The sequence below is a fragment of the Pelodiscus sinensis genome, chromosome 19, assembly GCF_052426305.1.
Source record: "Pelodiscus sinensis isolate ZL-2025 chromosome 19, ASM5242630v1, whole genome shotgun sequence".
NCBI classification, from domain to species: Eukaryota; Metazoa; Chordata; order Testudines; family Trionychidae; genus Pelodiscus; species Pelodiscus sinensis.
In genome coordinates, this window is record NC_143070.1 from 31858400 (window position 1) to 31878188 (window position 19789).

Consider the following 19789-nt stretch of genomic DNA (forward strand, 5'->3'; position numbering starts at 1 on the left):
CGGGGGGGGGGGGGGGGGGAGAGGGAGAGACACAGAGGGCAAAAAATGAGGAGTAAAGTTAGTTGGAACCAAGGGGCTGGGTTTAAACTACTGCAGAAAAAAGGACTCTGCCCCTGGAGCTGCCCTGTCCTCTCCAGAGCCCTTGGGCTGGCACCGGGGAGGCCTGAGTCCAGACAGTGCCCAGCCAAGGGGGAGGGAAGGGCTGGGGGATGTTCTGAAAGGCTTCTGGCACCATTAGACCCCTTTTTTAGCAGTGAGGGAGAGGTGGGAAAGGGGCCCTGAGTTAACCTCTTGGGTCACAGCTGCTGTAACATGTGGCAAGAAAGTTGACTATGGAGTTGTTTGTTAAAAGTTGCCAGGGGCTTCCCTGACTGGGAATTGAACCCAAGCCACAGCAGTGAAAGTGCTGGAGCCTAACCACTAGACCATCAGGGACACATAAAGCCTGTCTCCTTGCTCACCTACACTAGCCTTTCACAGGCCATTTAATGTCCACTTCAGGATGAGGGGGGGTCCATTCTCCCTTGCCCAGAGGGGACAAGAACAGCCAAATAGAACATCAAAGCAGCCAGACTTGGCCATGCCAGTTTGCCAGACCAAATAACTAGCCCCCCCCCCCCCCCCCCCCCCCCCCCCCGCTCTGGAGTCTCTGCCTCTCATGGGCCTTCTCATCCTCAGGCTCCTCTTTGTCTCCAGAAAGACCCTGCTCTGCTGCAGCCACCTCCCTCCGGCTGTCACTTCTAGAGCAAAATGCATCCCCTTCATTCTGACTTTGCACACCTGGGATTTTAGCTCTCAGAGCTGCACCTGACACCAGCATTGGCTAGTGAGGGGTCTGAACAGCTTCTGCAGAGAGGGAGAGAGAGAGAGAGCCACTGTGGAGCATCCTTGCCAACTGTCTCAGAAAGCAGAGGAATGTAAATTCTTTGTCAGGTGGGACAGTGCCAGAGACAGAAATTCACCTTCTAACTGTCCCTTCTTCAACTTTAGCTCCTGATTAAGCCCCTTTGAAGAAGCCAGATACACAGGAAGGGCTGATCACACCCCTCTGAAAATCAGCTTTAAATGGGTGTCTGTAGCTGGCTCCAAGTCATGGGACTTGACATCTCGTCTCCCTCCCGAAACCAGGGAAGTGTCTCCCACCGCTGCAGCCTCCTGAGGCTCTATGGCCGTGTCTGTACAGCAGGGACGGCAACACTCACAGCCTCACAGCCCCACAGGAGGGCCCATGGCCTAGCAATGTGGCCCCCTGAGCAGCCTCTGATGTTCCCTGCGTGAGCCCCAGAACCAGCCCTGAGTGACAGGGGCAGAGGGGGAGCAGCTCACACATGCCAAGGGGCTGGCCAGGGGCAGGACATGAGCCTGCCAGGCAGCAGTGACATCACAAGAAACTTTTGCAGAACCTCAGCTCATTGGCTGGGAGGCAGTGACCTCATAGAGGGACCATGGCAACAGCCAGGTGGGACATCTCAGAGACCCCCCCCCCCCCCATGGCCTGGCTGCCTGGAATCTCCTTTGTGAGGTTTCCCCTTGAGGGCAGAAGGGATTGAGGGTCTGAGCTGGGAGTGTCTCTGTGGAGATTTCCCCTGTGGGGCAGGCAGGGTTGCAGGAGAGGCTGGCACTGAACCTCTGAGAGAGGCAAGAGGACAGGCTGCAAACACCCGATGAGGATGGGATTTGAACCCATGCATGCAGAGCACAATGGATTAGCAGTCCATCGCCTTAACCACTCGGCCACCTCATCTGAGCTGTTACAATTTGCTTCAAATCACCTGAAGTCAGCACTTCAGGGAACCTTTCTGCCACTTGCTGACTGGCCAAGGACACCCAGGGCGGGAAGGTTTTGGCTTTTCACAATGTTCCCTGGGCTGTTGTACAAAGCTCAGTGCTGGTAACAAACCCAAACACCCCTGGCTACATCTACCCTGTTTTGTGCAAAAGGTCTTGCCCAACAGTGTGTCCACACTGCCATGTGCTGTTGCACAAGAGAAGTGCTTTTCTGTAAAAGCAGCCATGGCAGTGTGGACGCTTTCCTGCGCAGGAAAGCTCTGACGGGCATTTTAGATATTTGGCTTTCTTGAGCAAGAAACCCCTGTTGCCCGTCCACACTGCCTCCTTGTGGACGAGTTCTTGCACAAGAGGGCTTATTACTCGTGGGGAGAGCAATAACTTCTGTGCAAGAAGCCCTGTTGTCTGATGCTGCACTATAAATTTACTTGCGCAAAAATGTGCCTTCAGTGTAGACGCTCTGCAAGATTTTACACAAGAGCAGTTGCTCTAGCACAAAAAGCCGCCAGTGTAGACGTAGCCCTGCAGTGTAAACACAGCCTGAGAGACACGAGGAAATGAAGTGGCCAGAGCCTCCCCTCAGCAGGCTAGTCCTCAACAGGACGGGCACGTCTACACAGCACCCTCACCTCGAAGTGAGCTGTGCAATGTGAGTGGGCTGCCCGGGACCCCAGGGGAAGGTCTGTGGGGAGTTTCCAAGGCAACAACAGCTACAAAGTTTCATAATCTACACTCATGTGACTGTGATTTATTCCTCCACTAGCAAGTGTCTCTGAAGGGATGAGAAATGCAGGGCCCAGGTGCAGGGAGCCGGGTCACATTCTCCTGCCTGAGTCTCAGTCCTGGCTGAAGCCTGGCTACAGAGAGAAGAGGCCAGTGCAAACAGCCCCATGGCAGCGAGGGAGTCAGTAGGTAAGTGGGTGGGTGGAGCAGGGAGCTGGAGGCAGAGTTCAGCTCTAACTCACTAGGGGTGCATCCCATAGTTCAAAATAATCAATGCGCCTACAGGCAGTCCCCGGGTTACGTACAAGATAGGGACTGTAGATTTGTTCTTAAGTTGAATCTGTATGTAAGTCGGAACTGGCGTCCAGATTCAGCTGCTGCTGAAACTGATCAGTTTCAACAGTGGCTGAATCTGGATGCCAGTTCTGACTTACATACAGATTCAACGTAAGAACCCCAGGCATCCCCAAGTCAGCTGCTGCTGAAACTGATCAGCGGCTGATTCTAGGAAGCCCGGGGCAGGGGCTTCCTGTAGTCAGCCACTGGTCATTTTCAGCAGCTGCTGACTTGGGGACACCTGGGGCAGAGCAGCTGGGGTGCTGCTGGGTTGGTCCAGTGGTGCCCAGAGCGGCGCTACGGGACCAACCGGCAGCGCCCCAGCTGCTGTACCACAGGCGTCCGGAGCAAAGCCGCGGAGCACGGGGGCAGCGGGACAGCCCAGATGCGCTCTGGCTATCCTGCTGCCCTTGGGCTCCGCGGCTTTGCTCTGCTTGGCTCCCCGTCCCCCTGGTCTGCAGACCGGGGGGAGGGGGAGCAGAGCAGAGCAGAGCAGAGCAAAACCGCGGAACACGCGGCCAGCAGACAGCCCAGACGCATCTGCTCTGCTCTGCTCTGCATCTGCTGGGCTGTCAGCTGGCCGCGTGTTCCGCCGCTTTGCTTCCTCTCCCTGGTCTGCTGGAGACCAGGGAGAGGAAGGGCCCCGTTCGTAACTGCGGATCCGACATAAGTTGGATCTGCGTAACTCGGGGACTGCCTGTATTTTGAAATAGCTTATTTTGTAATTTGGGGCTGGCTACACAGCACTTCGAAATAAATCCGCATGCAGGGACGTCGGAATAGCGAGCCTGTTATAGCTTGAAATAAGGGGCTTGCTCTTAAGACGCGTCAGTGTGATATGAGCACCACGTCCTCTAAACCTCCGAGCTAGCCGACCCACAGGTGTGAGTCTCACAAGTAGCACTCGCAGGGATGTTGTGGGCTCTGGAACAAGGTGGGTGAGGCAGTAAAGCCTTTTGCAGGCAGGGGAATTAGCTCAAGTGGTAGAGCGCTCGCTTCGCATGCGAGAGGCAGTGGGATCGATGCCCACATTACAGCTCTCTCCTTTAATTTCAGTGGCCCCCTCCCTCTTCCTACCTCCTCTCCCAAAAGAGACACACCCCCCCAGCAATTGCCATGTTGCAAAGCAGAGAGTGGAGATATCCAACTCACCAGCCCATCAGGCTCTGTGGTGCAATGGAAAGCGTGTTGGACTTCTAAGCTGTAGTGGTCAACGTGAGTCCAGCTAGACATTCAAAGGCTGTGGGTTCAAGTCCCACCAGAGTCACTTTAGCTGCTTCCTCATTTCCAGGATTAAGCTCTTACAGACCAGGCAATCCTTAGGCTGACACTGGGGTGGGCTGGCATCCAGGCAGTTCCCAGCAGACCCCAGTAAGGGTGGAGGGAAGGGCTGGTCCTTGGGGTTAGGGCTGGGGGTTGTTCTGAAAGGACCATTTTGTCCCTCCCTGTCTCCTACTAGTGCTGAGCAACACTCAGGCTGTGACACGGCTGCCAAACATCCTGGACAGTTAATAATGAGCCAGACGGGTTTGTTGGCAGCTCAGTGTGCGGAGCCTTAGCTGAAACATTTAAAGGTCCCTGGTTCAATCCCAGGCTTTGCCATGTCTCTCGGTGCAGCAGGGCCCTCTCTGCTCCCCTTGTCATGCTCCTGCCCTGTCACATCCCCTCATCCATCCTGGCAGCAGCCCATCTTTGCTTCTAAACCTCCCTCAGAGTGGCTGCTTCTGCTTCCTTGGCTAAAGTCCCTCCCCCTGTGCGTGTGGCTGGCAGGGATTGCTAGAGGGATCCATTTACATGTAGCTTCACTGAAACCCCCCTCATTGGCCTGCGCCCAGGTCAGTCCATGTGTGTTAAAGGGCCTCAGGGAGCACAGAGCAGAGGGATCCCCTCGACACACACACACAGTCCCAGCCCCAAGCCTCCCCCATATCCCAGATCCTGTGCCCTGACTTCTCTACCCTCCCACATCCTCACCCCTGCCCTGAGCCCCCCCCCCCCACTCTCACACACTCCCCAAATCCCTGCCATGAGCCTCCCACACTCCACATTTTAATTTCTTACAGGTACTGTCCTATCACAACTCCTCCCCAACTTCCTGCCTTGAGCCTCCCCCTCCCTCCTGCCCAGCCCAAGGGGTGGTGCCCAATAGAACAGGCCCTGTGAGAAATGTGTCACTTTCACCCCTGGGAGCAGCTCAGCCAGGCAAAGGGGCTGCCTGGGGCAGGACATTAGCCCTGGAGGGCAGGGGTGGGTGTGGCAGTGACATCACAAGGGCCTTTTGCAGCCCCTCAGCTTATTGGCTAAAGGAGGTTGGGAGGTGATGACCTCACAGAGAGTCCATGACAATGGCCAGGTGGGACAGGCTGCAGGGCAGGGGCCATCTCAGAGCCCCCCCCCCTCCCCCCATGGCTTTGCTGCAGGAAGTCTCCTTGAGATCTGCCCTTGAGGCCTTTTTGGAGCCTTCTCCTTTCCCACGACTAACTGACCTAGAAGGCCGACGTCTCTGTGGAGAAGGGAAGAGCTTCCAAGAAGGCCTCTATAAATGTAGCAGTGGAATTAGCTCAAGTGGTAGAGCGCTCGCTTTGCATGTGAGAGGTAGTGGGATCGATACCCACATCCTCCAATGAGGGGAGGAACTTCCAATTTTTCTTTTTACCAGCAGAGCCAGCCAGGGGGCTAAGTGGCTCCAGTAGCCCCCCCCCCTCCCCGCCCCGGTCCCCACTTCCTACTTGCTCTCCCCAAAAGCCAGCCACGTTGGGGCAGAGAGCTCCTGGACACCAGCCCTCCTGGGCCAGGCAGTGGCAGGAGCACTGGAGACAGGTTTCAGGTGGGGCAGAATTAGCTGCATTGGAAAAGTGCTGCCTTTGCGCATGAGAGGTAGCAGGATTCACTCCCATCTTCTCCCACTGGCTCGCTGGTGCTGAGGGGCTGACCCCTTTCCTGCTGCCCCAACTCTTATTCCCACAATGCGCTTTGTGCAGGGGCTGCTGGTCTTTCTGCCAAGGTGCGTGGCTGGGAGCCAGGACTCAGGACCCTTCCTAAAATATACAAATCCCCGCCCCCCCATGACCCTCTGTTCCACTCTGGCTGCTGCCCACATGGAACTCAGGGGCCAGGTGGGTGACTTGGCTTGCAGCTGTGACAGCATGAGACCCCTGCCACCAGCCTGCTCAGTGTGGAGACCAAGCCCAAGGGTGGCACCTGGGATGTGAGTTACACAAAAGCCTCTTGTCTCTTGTTCCTTGTCCAGTTCCCAACATTGGCTCCAGATGCCAATTTATGTGGGGGCGTAGCTCAGTGGTAGAGTGTTTGACTGCAGATCAAGTGGTCCTTGGTTCAAATCCAAGTGCCCCCTTGAAAAATTTCTTTCCAGTGGAAATATTTTCCTTTCCAGTTCCATCGCAATCTGGCTTTACCTTGCTTGAGGTTCTTGACATTAATAAGAACCCTTAATGCAGAGCTACTCAACTTTGGAAGCCCTGGTGGCCACAATGAATGGCATTTCACCAGGATGGACAGGGCAGGTGTCCCTAGTTAGTGTATTCCGGGAGCTGGGAATGGGTGACAGGAGGGATCACTTAACAAGTGTCTGTCCTGAGGATTCCCTCGGGACAATGAAATTGGCTGCTGTTGTGAGACAGGATCCTGGGCTAGTTGGGCAACTGACATGGCCCACTCTGGCTGCTTTGATGTTCTCTTTGGTTTCTGTTCTTGTCCCCTTTGGGCAAGGGAGAATGGCCCCTCATCACCCTCATCCTGCGAAAGGCTAGTGTGGGTGAGCAAAGAGGCATGTGTCAGGTGTCTCTGGTGGTCTAGTGGCTAGGATACAAAAGTTTTGCTGGTCTGGTCTGATTCCCACTCAGGGAAACCAGCCTGATGTTTCCCATGGCCACTGTCTAGTCATTTTTCTCACCTCATTGTCTCAGTGTCACATGTTACAGCAGCTGTGACCCAAGAGGTTACTTCAGGTTCCTTCCCACCTCTCCCTCACTGCTAAGGCAACACTTGCCATTTTCACATGGGGCAGAGCTGGGTGACTCAAACTGCCCCTTCTCTCTCCTGCATGGGCAGGGCTACAGGAGGAGGAGCTGCCACTCTGCTCCATGCTTCCTTTCTACTGTTTTACCTCTCAGGGCTTTTTTTTCCTTTCTTGTTCATAGCAGGTAGCTACACAAAGACAAGGTACCAAACCAAACTGCCTTGGCACCAGCATGGGGCTTGAACCCCAAACCTTGGCATTACTAGTATCAAGCATTAAACACCCAAGCCAGTAGGAAAAGACACTACAGACAGCTACAGGGATGTCTCTGCAGCTGCCAAGGGCTTTTCTCTGCTGGGGCCACTAGAGACTCATTGTGATGTGGGCTGGCTAGTCCAGCTGGTCTGAGGCTTGGTCAAGCTCATCTTGCCCTACAGGGCCACTGGCAACAGCTGCTCTCTTGTGTGCTACTGTGGGGGAAAGTTTCCCCAACAGCTGCTGAACTAGCTTGGTGGGGACAGTGTTAAACTGAAGATTTAAAGGTGTCTGGTTCATTTCCTGGCTCTGGCAGGAGACCTTTGTTTATTTCTGTGGCTGAGCTGTTGGTTGGGTCCTCCGTAGAGAACCTGTCTGTCACTCCTAAAAGCGCCTTGCCTGCTCTGCCTCATCCAGGGGAGGGGAAAAGAACTCTCCTTAGAAGTAGAGTCAAACCAGCCACCTAGAGGCAGCTGCTCCAGTCCTCTGCTCTATAAGCTGAGCTATGGAGGGGCCTTTTGGGGCTGCTTCTCTGTCCAGGTGTCTCTGTCCACAAGGGCAGGAACAGAATCCTGGACTCACCTTCTGCCCAGACTCACCCTCTTGGAAACAGCTGGTTGCAGAAGGTGAGGACAGAGGGTCTGTACCTGTCTGCCAGTAGCTCCTGGGGTGGGGGGCAGGGCTTTGTGTGTTGGTATCACACGTGACATCACAATGCCCTGATGCACATGGCTTGACACCCCCTCCTGGAGCAGCAGCAGGCTGGGAGGGTGGCGCGCTGGGATGGAACAGGCTGTCAAGCCTCTTTGGCTCCTGCCATCTGCTGCTACATGGCACCAAATTTTGGAAAACCCTGTTCTCTGGACACGTCCCTTCTGCCTCGTAGAAAGAGTGTCCTCTTCAGTCTGGACGTGGCACTGAAAGAAGTAGAAGGGGATTGACAGGGGATGGGGAGTGTGGGGAGAGAGTCTCAGGGGTTTGTTGCTTTGGTTAGAGGTGTGGCCAAAACACAGGCCTTGCTGTGAGCAGGATTTGAACCTTTGCAGGGAAAGTCTATTAGATTTCAAGTCCAATGCCTTAACCACTTGGCCATCACAGCTGTGAGCTCAGCAGTGCCTGGGCACCAGCAAACAAAAGGTCTGAGGGCCACATAGTTGTTCCCTTCGGTGGGGGGGGGGGGGGTCTGTTAGTCTGTAGCTGTGACAGGTGAAAAACCAACAAATGGTCCTAGAATGAGAGAATCCTGCCTTGTGTCTGTGTTTGCTGTCCCAGAGCGCGGACCCATGGCTAAGCTGGCCCAGGCACCTGCCAGGTCCGGGGGAGGTGAGGGAGGCAGCCCCCAGTGGTGCCTGGCCAATGTGTCTGCTCCTCCCACCATCCCTCCTTATGTAGCTGGAGTCAGCTTCCTGCAGTTGAGCTTGGCCATGTCCCCACAGCAGGAAACCAAAGGCAGCAAGAGCAGATTTCTGGCCACTAGTCAGGTGCTCTCTGGTCTTAGTTGGACTCACTAAATCGAACTCCAGAAGGTTGACCACAGCCCGTCCTCCCCAGCTGGGTGTGGTTCTTGTTCTTCTGCACAGCTCAGCCCATAGAGACCAAGGACGTGCCAATGGGCATCTACATCACACCCTTGTTGACTTGCTGGAAACGCAAACCAGACACACAGCGGGTTTGAGCTGGTTGCAGCTGAGGAACAGGTTTGCCTGGTTTATGTGTATTGGTGCCAGAAAACGTTAACGGTTTGTATTCATTTAAAGAGTCCACATACAACAGAAATCCAGGATGCAATAGAACTGGAGAGATAAATGTTTATTGAAGGAAGATTTCCTAAGGTGGTACTTGAATTTGAACCAAGAACCACTTGATCTGCAGTCAAACATTCTGCCACTGAGCTAGACCCCCACACAAAACAGCTACCTGCAGCCCGTGTTGGGCACTAGGCAGGGAACACGAGGCTTTTGTGTAACACACGTCTCAGGTGGGATTGACCCTCACTGAGCCCAGACTGTGATGGACCCTAATGAGGAATTTGTCCTGAAAAGAGTAAAGCTGGGACAGGACACAGGTTCTGTCTACACAGAAAAGTTGTTTTGGAATAATGGCCATTTAGAATAACAATGCCAAAGTCTGTGCAGCAATTCCGTTAATGTGAAATAATCTGAAGTAATAGATGGCTTATTCCAACTTCTGTAAACCTCATTCTACAAAGAATAACACCTATTCCCAATTAGCTATTTCAGAATAATGCGCGTGGAGATGCTCCACTTCCGCTATTTCAAAATGGCCCCTCCCTAGGCCCATTCTAAGTTATTTCTACCAGGGCTCTAAATCGAGATAACTCGTCTACATTAGCGGAGCCTGACTTGGACTCATTCTGAAGTTTCCCTGCAGTGTAGACGTGCTATTTTGAAATCACTGTTCAAGAATAGCTTATTCCAAAATAAATGTGCCGTGGAGATGTAGCCAGAGAGTCCTGAGAGATGAAACTGCTGGGCTATGTCTACACTCGCGGCTTCTTGCACGAGTAATATGCAAATGAGGCTAAGCATGGAATGTCGCTGATGCTCATTTGCATACCTAATGAGCCACCATTTTTTTCAGAAGAGGCTCTTGTGCAAGGAGGAGCGTCTACACTGCCCCTTCTTGCGCAAGAAAAACCCTCTTACGCAATGCCGTTCTTCCTGAAAAGTAATAGATGTAACTCCTTCTTGCACAAAAGCCTCTTCTGAAAAAAATGGTGACTCATTAGGTATGCAAATGAGGCTTGTAGATATTCCACATTTAGCCTCCTTTGCATATTACTCGCACAAGAAGCCGCGAGTGTAGACATAGCCTTGGTGGGAAGCCAGGAGAGCAGAGGCCAGCCTGAGACCTGAATATCCCAGGTCCCCAGCAGAAGCTGTTTATGTAGGTCCCATGGTGTACGAAGCAGCACTCAGGACGTTGAATCCTGCAATATGAGTTCAAGTCTCAGTGGGACCTACTGGGCTGGTTGCTGTGAGCGCCTCGTGCTCGGTGGGTTTTACATTCCTTGTCCTGAGGTTCCCCAGAGGCAGTTCTACTCCTGTGCTGTGTGTCTGAGGCCCAATGGAGCTTGGTCCATAGACTGATGAGAGTTGTGATCAGGAGCCTGATGCTCTCCCAGCTGTTGGTCAGGTCATCTGCTCAGCCGGTGCTGGAGGCAGCCAGACAGTGTGAGCGGGTCACAGGGGAGATTGGGGGAAGTGTCCTGAGTCCTGGCTGCCAGCCACACACCTTGGCAGAAAGACCAAAGGCCCCTGCACAAAGTGCATTGTGGGAATAAGAGTTGGGGCAGCAGGAAAGGGGCTGGCCCCTCAGTACCAGGCCATGGGCAGGAGAAGATGGGAGTGAATCCTGCTACCTCTGGAGTCTAGCAGCTTTTCCCCCCAGCTTTGTGGGAGGCCAAGTAGGAAGGGGCCTCTGGAGGCTCATAGCCCCCTGGCCTGCTGTGTCTGTGGAAAGGGGGACACATATCTCTCACTGGGTAACAGGGTGCATGGATCCCACTCGTTCCTGCAGAAAATGAAACAGGCTGAGCATTTTGCAGAGAACAAGCCAGAGCCCTTCTCCTGTCCATCCAGAGATGGAAATGGGGCCGTTCCTTGTGGGGAAAGAAGTGGGTGTGTCAGGAGTGGGATTCGAATTCAAACCTCTCCACAGACCAGAACCCCACATTAGGGGCAAAAAAGAGCCTTGAGTCAGGCAGTGGAGAACACTTGGCTCCTGTTACCCTGAGATGGGATATTAGGAAACTTTGCCATGGGGCCAGGCTAGCTCAGGTGGTAGAGCATGAGACTCTTAATCTCAGGGTCATGGGTTCAAGCCCCATGCTGGGCGGTGCCCTTCCTTAACTCACATTCTCAGCCTATGAGCAATTGGCTCTCAGTTTTCACCAGGGTTTTAGAAAGAAAAAGTCTAGTCCTGGGGTCCAGCTTTAGTAGAACCAGAGAGAGACCCAACTGCAATTTCCATCTTCTGAGGAGAAGGGAAGAGGATTTTCTTCTTCTCAGTTCTAGCCACATCAGCCCAGGGGGGAGAAAAAATAACCCTCCGCCCGCTGATTGTCCCCTGCACCTTTTGGCGCAAGATCCTCTTCCACAACAATGGTGGCTCATTAGATATGCAAATGAAGCTCACCCTCTCCCTTTGCCACTTGCAGCTGCTCCTACCGGCCCCCTGCCAGCCACCCCATCCATGCTGCTGTGGGTGCCAGTGTCTCACCACACTGTGAAATCAGACCAGAGACGGACACTGTCAGTAAACACTCATATCGGAAACGCTCCTCTGGATGCTGGGCCCACCAGAGCCGTGTGCCGCTGCCATCTGCCTGCTCCGTGGACATCTTCCCATTGCAGAGCGCGTGCCGAGCCAGACTGTGACTAGACAGCCCCTCTCTGGGCACCCAGGGGCTATGTCGACACTGCAGGCTTCTTGCTCAAGAATGGCCGTTCTTGCGCAAAAACTTGAGGAGCATCTACACAGCATGCGCATTCTTGAGCAAGTAATTATATGGCAAAGTGAAGGAAAAGGGCTTCTTGGGCAAGAGTTATTCCTCTCCCTCTCCCCATGAGGAATAAACCCTCTTGTGCAAGAGCTCTTGCACAAGAAGGTAGTATGAATGGGCAACAGGGTTTTTTTCGTGCAAGAAACCCCTATGGCTAAAATGGCCATCAGAGCTTTCTTGCACAAGACAGCGTGCACACTGCCACGGACATTCTTGCACAAAATCACATGGCAGTGTGGACGTGCTCTTGCACAAGACGTTTTGCACAAGAACTCTTGCACAAAACAGTTCTTGTGTAATAGCCTGACGGGCAGATGTAGCACGGGGGAGTTTGGATTTGCTACTAGCACTGAGCTTTGTACAACAGCCCAGGAAACATTGTGAAAAGCCAAAACCTTCCTGCTCTGGGTGTCCCTGGCCAGCCTGTGAGTGGCACAAAGGTTCCTGGAATTGCTTGCTTTGGGTAACTGACAACAGCTCAGATGAGGTGGCTGAGTGGTTAAGGTGATGGACTGCTAATCCATTGTGCTCTGCATACATGGGTTTGAATCCCATTGTCATTGGATGTTTGCAGCCCTTCCTCTTGCTTCTCCCAGATCTCTCTCCAGTTCAGTGCCAGCCCCTCCTGTTCCCCTGCCTGCCCCAGCACCTTCCACTGCAGCCTGGGGAAAGGGGAAATCTCCACAGAGACACTCCCAGCTGGGACCCTCAATCCCTTCTGCCCTCAAGGGGAAACCTCACAAAGGAGATTCCAGGCAGCCAGGCCATGGGGGTCCCTGAGATGCCCCAGCCCTGCAGCCTGTCCCACCTGGCTGTTGCCATGGACCCTCTGTGAGGTCACTGCCTCCCAGCCAATGAGCTGAGGTGCTGAAAAAGTTCCTTGTGATGTCACTGCTGCCTTGCAGGCTCATGTCCTGCCCCTGGCCAGCCCCTTGGCATGTGTGAGCTGCTCCCCCTCTGCCCCTGTCACTCAGGGCTGGTTCTGGGGCTCACACAGGGAACATCAGAGGCTGCTCAGGGTGCCACATGCCCCCAAGGGCACCTTTTAAATGTCAGGGCAAGCCAGGATCTATCCCGTCCCTTCCGCAAGACCCCACCCCTTTGCTGAGCCCCTGCCCTCCCCAAACCTTTCCATGGACTCTTGGTTACTAATGGACACCTGCCACTAATGACATAATCACACCCCAGACATTTTGCTAGGGCTGCAGCTGGGGAGAAAAGTTTAATTTAAATCATTAAATGATTCAGCGTTTGAACTGTCTCATGTTAGTTGATCAAACTTCATTTTAAATAAAGGAAAACATTACGGCCAACACAAAAGGTTTCGGTGCCGCACCCCTAGAGACTCTGGAACAAAGAAGACACATGAGAAGAACCCAACTTTCTTCCTTTTGCTGAGACGTGGATGGATCTAGCTCAGGTTTCACTCAAGGGGTCCATCTGCATGTGAAGTACCTGTGACAGCCCCTGTGCTCCTCTGCCCCTCATCAGCAATGCCACCTACTTGGGGGAGAAATTGTCCTGAGACTTGTGTAAGGGGACTGTTAGCCCCTTGCTAAAACTCTGTGGGAGTGTTTGGTTTGCCAGCTCGCAGTATCAAAAGGGGTAGGGTCCATGAGACTGACAGACCCCAGAGACAATGGAAAGCAGCCAACACTCCAGCTCATCCTGACTGACAGTTTGGACAGGCCAGTGAGAGGCCAGGCCCATCCTCCCTGTGAGCTGGGATTGTTCCGGGTCTCTCTGAGCAAGGAGAGAGCAGTGCAATCTGTGCTGAGGGGCAGTCCTGCAGGAACAGAGCCAGACACAGACAGCCCAAGGAGTGCAAGCTGTGTGGAGAGGCAGTTTTTGCAGCAGCTGAGCCTGACACTCACAGCTCCAGGTGCGCAGACCCTGTGTTGAGCAGCAGACTGACAGTGCTGAGAAGCCAAAAGGGACAGAGAAGCAACGCAAGGAGCTGGAGACTGACAAAGCAGCACAGCCTACAGCTGGGTGTGGTGAGCAGCTGGAACCAGCAAAGTGTGGGGAGTGGCTCTGGGCAGGGAGATATCACCAGCCAAGAGGCCCAGCAGGCGAGACTGGGAGAGGGGTCTGGCCACTTAGAGCTTGAGGCCGTGTGGTCACTGCCAGAGCAAGCGTGTCCAGCCTGCAGCCCCCTGCAGCACATCCAAGGCCTCTAAGGGGCCTATAAGGAAGAGACTGTGGACTGTCCTTACACTCTGCAGGCTGCTGTTTTGATGTCCCCGTGCTACAGAGCAGGGCTGTGTGTTCTCATTTAACCATTCTCATTTTTTTCTTATTCTTTTCTCTTTAATCAGTTGATGTTTAATAAATTGTATTTGCTTTGAACCTTATGAAATGATCACTGGGCAAAGAAGGCCTGCAGTGTAAAGAGAGCACCTCAGAGTAGGGACACCCTAACTCCTGCCCCTAGCGACTACAAGATCGGGGATTAAGCCCCAGGAAACCTGGGCCCAGACTTGTTGGGGTTTCGAGGACTCTGATACTCAGGAGAGTGGAGGGGGAGCCCTCAGGATCAGGGAGCCGTGGGGTAAAGGAAGTGGGAGCGGGGACTCAGATCCTTTCGCTGGTTCATTTCACCGGGGTGTATAGAAGCCAGGAAAGTTCCGCACAATAGCAGGACCATTCCCCAGCTTACACAAAGTTCAGAGCCCTGAGTGCTGCCCCTTGCACCATGGGACAAACAGCTGATGTTTTTGGTGGGCACCTGGGGCTCTCAGCGCTCAGGCTGCCTCTGCTCTCCCGGCTCCCTCCAGCTGCCCCATCCCAGCTGCTTGTTTAAGTTTTGTTTTTACTTAAGTACCAGCTGTAGTAGAAGCCGTGTGACACTCTCCCCTCCCCAGTCACTGCATGGACAGTTTGCTGCCCCCAACCAGAGTCTAAAATGGCCCCCTGCATTTCCCCTGGCCCCATGGGGCTGGCAGGAAAGAGGCCCAGGGCCAGGCTGGAGCCAGGGGAAGCAGGAGGCAGGGAGATCCCCAGTCTACACAGCTCTTTTTTGTGCAAAAGCCTCTTGTGCAAAAACGGACCCCAATTAATTATGCAAATGAGCATGACAAAATGCCAATCTGTGCTACATTTGCATGAGTTTTTGGGGAAGAGAGATGCAGTATGGAGATAGCCTAGGTGGTAGAGAGCCATGAAGTGACCTACACTCAGGAAAAATCCCTGGGCTGCAATTCTTAGTTACACAAAATAAGAATAATTCACCAGCTCAGACGTGATTTCTAAACTGCCAAACAAGGAAAATAATAAAACCATGGCGCCCGCTGGGCCATTTATGTGCGCCCGTGGAGCATTCTGGGTGGCCCCTACCCCGGGGTTCCGTCACATGCCGGTGCCAGCTCCAGGCACACGGCGCCTGGAAAGCCCCTGCTTGGGGTTGCGGCACATGCCGGTGCCAGCCCTGTCTCTGGGGTCGCGGCACAATCCGGTGCCAGCCTCGGGCACGTGGCGCATGCTTGGCCCCGCACCCAGGCATGTGGCCCATGAGCGGCCCCGCCCCTGGACGTGTGGTATGTGAGTGGCCCCGCCCCCAAGTGCCCGGCAGCCCCAAAATGTTGGGGACCACGGGACTAGGGAGACTTTTCTCTACCCACACATTGCAAGAAGTCCAGTCTTTTGTATGTTGAGACTGTGTGGCCTAATGGATAAGGCGTCTGACTTCGGATCAGAAGATTGAGGGTTCGAGTCCCTTCACAGTTGCTTTTACCTTCCTTTGTCTGTGCTCATGGATCCTGGTGTTGCTGCCCTGGAAAGGTCCTATGTGACAACGTGGTTTTTCTATAACCCCATTGGAAGGCCTGTACCTGTTCAGTAGGTCTAAACTATGGGGGATACTGCAGGGGAGGGTGGGAGTGTTACTGGCTTGTGAAAGCAGGGCTGGTGGTTCCAGGAGAGAAGCGGCAAGCTGGGCTGGCCTGGCCTGGCCTGGCCTGGCCTGGGGGGGGAGAGAATCAGCCAGCAGGGAGTGGGACTGATCAGGGTGTGCACAGATCCTGAATAAAAATTAAAAGCCTTTTAAATATCCCCGCTGCTGCCAGTGCCAGTGAGGTTTAAGGCGCTGCCATGTGTCGGAATGGAAAGAGCCTGGTGCATTCATCATCCGGAATGAGAATATGGATACAAAATTCCAAAGATGGTGTCGGCTTTCTGAAAATAAACGAGCCCTTTTTCAGTACATGATGTGGTGGCGCAGGGTTTCTTGGGTTACTCTGGTTCTGCTGGCGGAAGCAGGGCTGGCTGGGGGGGGAGGGGGAGCAGTGGGGCTGGCCGGGAAAGATGAGGGGGGGAGAACTGACCGGAGGAAGCAGGGCTGGTGTGGGTAGCAGGGCTGGCGGGGTAGATCAGGAGGAGAAGTGGGGGAGAACCTCCAGGCCGACAGAGGGTGGGGGTGAGCAGGGATGTCCAGGGGGAAGCAGGGGGAAGAGAATCGGCCGGCGGGGTGTGGGACTGATCCTGGCACATACAGATCCTGGGGCGCTGCCCATCCCGTGCATGGTCCTGGTGAAGCACGAAGGAGTCTGGCCTCCTAGATTCCATTTTGCCACCCCCTCGAGTAGTATTGTTTGTCCAGGTGATAGTCTGGTTTGGATCTGTTTCTGTCTGCTGTAGAATTGATTTTGCTAGGTGTAAATCAGCTAAGGTGGTGGGGTCTGATTGGTTAGGTCATTCTGTTACAGTATGTTCTGATTGGTGAGTGAAATTATACTAAAATAATTGGTTAAGGAAGAACTAAGCAGTATTGAGTTTCTCTATACAAACTGGGGTCCAAGAAGGGGACCAGCAAGAAGAAGGAAAAGGGGAGAAGAGAAGAGGAAGGAAAAGGGAAAGGAAGACCAGGAAGGAGGAGAGACGACCTTGAAGCAGAACTCACCTCCAAGGCAGCCTAAGAGCAGAACAGCCAGGACTCCTCTGCACAGCTGTTGCAATGGTTTGCTGTGTGAATTTTGTGGCAGGTGACATTAGGCCTGCGCACTGGGATTATTTACCAGTTTCCCTGGTATGCCACTTCCTGCAGCTGTGATGGCCAAGTGGTTAAGATGTTGGACTAGACATCCAATAGGGTTTCCCTGCAGAGATTCAAATCCTGCTCACAATGAGGCCTGTGTTTTGGCCACACCCCTTTCTAGGGCACTAAGGGCCTCTGTGAGTTACCAGCAGTGGGGCTGTTGGTGTCACAGTATAACTAATTGCACCATTAGGCCATGTCTTCACTCAGGGGGATATTTCTGCTGCAATCCCTCTCTAGGGCTATGGCTACACTGCAGGCGTCTTGCGCAAAAGCTTGTAGAGCATCTACACTGCACGCATGTTCTTGTGCAAGTAAATTTACAGTGCAGCGTCGGAAAACAGGGCCTCTTCCAGAAGAGTTATTCCTCTCCCCATGAGTTATTACTCTCGCCATAGGGGCTTCTTGCACAAGGTTATTTTTTTTTGCAAGCTGAGGGCCAAGTGCCTGCAGTGGCCCCTCCCTCTTCCTACTCACTCACCTCAAAAGCCAGCCACGGCTTAGCTCCAAATCTGTACACCTCATTGCCCGAGGGGGTAACGCCTCTTCCGAAATAGCTATTTTGCAATAGCCGGAGTGTGGATGCTCCACTGCAGCTATTTCAAAATAGCTCCTCCCCAGGGCCAGTCAGAGTAATTACTGTCCAGTGCCTCCTGGGGCTCTAAGTCGAGGCTTCCCTGCAGTGTGGACGTGCTACTTTGAAACAAGCTATTGAAAAACAAGTGCACTGTGTAGACGAACCCTGAGAGCTGAGTGAAGCTGTTAGTGTCCCTGCTCCTAGCACAATCCCATTTGCTGGTTTCTGGCCATGTGAAGCACCATCCCCCCTCCACTCAGGCTCTTATTCACCCACCCACATGGCCCCTGCAGCCTGTGCGGGGGAAGGGCAGGCAGGCTGCCTGAGAAATGTGCTGGGCTGCAGGCGAGGAGTCAGCCAGGTAAGTCTCCCAGCCAGAGCCTGCCTTTGACACCCCAGCCCCTCCCTTCCCTCAACCCTCTGCTACCCCACGTAAACCAAACCCTCTGCCCCCCTGAACCCACACCCCCCCCAGATCCTGCATCCCAATCCCCTGCCCCAGGTCACAATCCAACCCCCTGCAACCATTCCTGCATCCCAGTCCTCTGCTCGAAGCTCCTGTCTGCACTAACCTGCATCCCAGACCCCCACCTCCTCCCTTAATAGCATGGAAATGTGCAGCCCTGGGAGCGGTTCCCAGTTCTTGCCCACCCCTGCTCTAAGCTGTGCAGCAGCCCAGCCCCACAGCTGCTTGATGAGCCCTTCCCAGCCAGGAGCTCAGGACTTTGCCCAGAGAGCTGCCGTGTCTTCTCCAGAAACCGGGGAGGCCTGAGTCAAGATAGTGCCCAGCAGAGCCCAGCGAGGGCAGAGGGAAGGGCTGGTACTTGGGGGTAGGGCCGGGGGCTGTTCTGAAAGGCTGCAGGTGCCGTTAGACCCTTTTGTCCTTCCCTGTCTCACCACAGCACTGAGCAACACTCAGTATCGGTCTGAGCATCCGTCCTGCTCTGGGACGTGTCTCTGTGGCAGGAACCTGCCCAGGCGGCTCTCGCAGTGAGGCCCCTCCCTGGCAGCACCGAGCAGTGAGAGCTGAGTGAAGGGGGAGGCAGGACCAGGGGGAGACGGCTCCATGACTGTGTCAGAGGGAGGCTCTGCCCTGGCCACTGAGGAATCGTTGCCTCTCCGAGGGGCCCAGGCCTGGTGGGTCATTTCCCCAGGTTACTGAGTGGGGGCTGGAGCCAGTTCTGGGTTGTCTCCTTCAACAACAAAACTTAGCAAGTCACTAAACCAAACACCCCTATGGCCAACATGGGGCTTGAACCCATGACCTTTGCATTATTAGCACCACACTCTAACCATCTGAGATAGCCAGCCTATGCAAGTAGAGTTTGCAAGTGGCCCTTTCAAGAAAGGCACCTCAGACCACTCCAGCACTGTCTCGGCAGCTGCCAAGGGCCACTAGCAACTCACTGCGACATGGGCTGGCTAGTCCAGCTGGTTTGAGGTTTGGTCAAGGTGGCTGGTAGCTGGCATGGCTCACGGAGACCCAGGGCAAAGAGGCAGCCGGAATCTCTTGCTGCCAGCACCTTGCCTCCCAGCTTCTTCCCTGTCAGCAGCAGCTGCAGCCCCTTTCAGCCACTGGGTCAGCTGCACTTTTCCAGTTGAGCTAATTCTGCTCCACCTGCAACCTGTCTCCAGTCAGTGCTCCTGCCACGGCCTGGCCCAGGAGGGCTGGGGACCCACAGCTTTTCACCCCGGCTTTGTGGGAGGCCACATAGGAAGGGGCCACTGCAGGTGCACAACCCCCTGGCCTGCTGTGTGTGTGGAAAGGGGGCAAGAGGACAAATACCTCTCACTGGGGAACAGGGCGCATGGATCCCTCTCGTTCCTGCAGAAAATGAAACAGGCTGAGCATTTTGCAGAGAACAGGCCAGAATCCTGCTGGGAGAGACTCCATCATGCACAGACTCTGCGCAGGGCCAGACTGCTGGGAAGAGGCTCTGGCCATGGACTTTCCTTCCCTCTCTGTTACCTCCTGCACCTGGGGCTGAAAGGGACGTGGGCTGCAGGCTGGTCCTGCCCAGCTACCTTTGTCATTGGGAGGAGAAAATGCTCATAGAAGGGCTCACACATTGTCCCCAATGCACTGGCCTGAGGGCCTGAATTCTTGCTGCCCCTGGGTGCACCCAAATGCCCCTACTGGGGGGCAGGCTCCCCAGCTCACACCCCTCCTGTCACACTTGGTGCCATGAGAACAAAGCTTCCAAAGGGGTTTGAATTCCCTCCATCTCCCCTTGCTGATGCGCTAAAAGAAATCCTGAATCCGGACCCTTCTCCTGTCCCTGGAGAGATGGAAATGGGGCTGTTCCTTGTGGGGAAAGAAGTGGGTGTGTCAGGAGGAAATTTTGAGCTCAAATCTCCCCACAGACAAGAACCCCTCAGTAGGGGCAAGAAAGAGCCTTGAGTCAGGAAGTGGAGGACACTTGGCTTGTTCTTTGCTGTGATGGGGTGTCAGAAAACCTGTTATTTATGGCTTGGCTAGCTCATTTGGTAGTGCTTGAGACCCTTAATCTCAGGGTCAGGGGTTCAAGCCCCATTCTGTGCAATACTCTTCCTTAACTCACATTCTCAGCCTGC

The 19789-nt window shown here is 54.2% G+C and overlaps 6 non-coding genes across 6 annotated transcripts; 4 read left to right on the forward strand and 2 right to left on the reverse strand.

Annotated features, from left to right (window-relative positions):
- Positions 1–1662: 1662 nt before the first annotated feature.
- Positions 1663–1744, reverse strand: TRNAS-GCU (transfer RNA serine (anticodon GCU)). Its single transcript has one exon. It is a non-coding gene; the product is annotated as a tRNA-Ser (tRNA).
- A 2265-nt stretch (positions 1745–4009) lies between these two features.
- Positions 4010–4114, forward strand: TRNAR-UCU (transfer RNA arginine (anticodon UCU)). Its single transcript has 2 exons — positions 4010–4046; positions 4079–4114. It is a non-coding gene; the product is annotated as a tRNA-Arg (tRNA).
- Positions 4115–6130: 2016 nt separating this feature from the next.
- TRNAC-GCA (transfer RNA cysteine (anticodon GCA)) lies at positions 6131–6202 on the forward strand. Its single transcript has one exon. It is a non-coding gene; the product is annotated as a tRNA-Cys (tRNA).
- A 1896-nt stretch (positions 6203–8098) lies between these two features.
- Positions 8099–8180, reverse strand: TRNAS-UGA (transfer RNA serine (anticodon UGA)). Its single transcript has one exon. It is a non-coding gene; the product is annotated as a tRNA-Ser (tRNA).
- A 2686-nt stretch (positions 8181–10866) lies between these two features.
- TRNAK-CUU (transfer RNA lysine (anticodon CUU)) lies at positions 10867–10939 on the forward strand. The gene has a single exon. It is a non-coding gene; the product is annotated as a tRNA-Lys (tRNA).
- A 4320-nt stretch (positions 10940–15259) lies between these two features.
- Positions 15260–15332, forward strand: TRNAR-UCG (transfer RNA arginine (anticodon UCG)). The gene has a single exon. It is a non-coding gene; the product is annotated as a tRNA-Arg (tRNA).
- Positions 15333–19789: the final 4457 nt, after the last annotated feature.